This window comes from Hakea prostrata, chromosome 6 (assembly GCF_041222555.1).
Source record: "Hakea prostrata isolate BN-2017 chromosome 6, UWA_Hpros_2, whole genome shotgun sequence".
Taxonomy (NCBI): Eukaryota; Viridiplantae; Streptophyta; class Magnoliopsida; order Proteales; family Proteaceae; genus Hakea; species Hakea prostrata.
Genome location: NC_142605.1, coordinates 14,807,738 through 14,808,746, shown reverse-complemented (window position 1 = coordinate 14,808,746; position 1,009 = coordinate 14,807,738). Strand labels below are relative to the sequence as shown.

At 39.1% G+C, this 1,009-nt stretch overlaps 1 non-coding gene across 1 annotated transcript; it reads left to right on the top strand.

Annotated features, from left to right (window-relative positions):
- Positions 1 to 584: 584 nt before the first annotated feature.
- On the top strand, positions 585 to 691 carry LOC149012324 (small nucleolar RNA R71). Its single transcript, XR_016174185.1, has one exon. It is a non-coding gene; the product is annotated as a small nucleolar RNA R71 (small nucleolar RNA).
- Positions 692 to 1,009: the final 318 nt, after the last annotated feature.

Below are 1,009 nucleotides of genomic sequence, written 5' to 3'. Positions count from 1 at the left end.
CCTTCAATAGAAGCTCTATTGATGAAAAGGGTTCCATAGACTGAATTTTCACTTGCTGTTGAGCACTTGAAAGCTGATGAGGTCGAGGTGGGATGGAAGATGGGCCTACATTCTGTCCTTGAGCATTCCAAGAGTAGTTAAGGTGCTGCCTCCAACTAGGATTATAGGTGTTGGAATATGGGTTATTGGCATTGCTGAAATTACCAACATAGTAAGCAAATTCTGGGTTAGATAGACAACAACCAAAGACATACTCCCCACCACAATATGTACACGAAACTGCTATTTTTTTTTGAGGTTGCACAGCTGCAGCCAGGTTTGCGGATTTTAACACACTAGTTAGGGATGACACTTGTGTAGTTAAAGATGTCACTGCATCTAACTCATAAATCCCTGCCACTCTCTTATTTGCAGCACCTCTCTCAGCTGGCCATTGGTAGTTATTGTTGGCCATTCTCTCCAAGATCTCATAAGCTTTATTGTAAGACTTTGCCAATATAGCCCCATTTGCTGATGCATCCACTATGGATCGAGTTTGTCCACTTAAACCATAGTAGAAAGTCTCCATTTGAATCCAATGAGGAATACCATGGTGAGGACATTTACGCAAGAGCTCCTTAAATCTTTCCCATGCCTCATACAAATATTCACCATCCAACTGTTGAAAACCAGTGATGTCATTTCTGAACTTGGCATTCTTTGTTGCAGAGAAGTACTTTATCAAGAACTTCTCTACTAAATCATTCCATGTGGCTACTAATTGTGGAGGTAAGAAGTTCAGCCATGCTCTTGCCCTATCCCGCAATAAGGGAATAGCTTCAATCTCAAAGCTTCTTCAGTTGCTCCAGGTATCTTGAAAGAATCACTTACTTCCATGAAGAGTCTAAGATGGAGATGAGGATCTTCTTTGGGGGTCCCACTTAACTTTTTTTTAATTTAAAAGTTTTTGGAAAAGAAAGGTTAAATTTAAAAAGTAATGTTTGTTTTTTTGCTTTTTTTTTATTTTTTT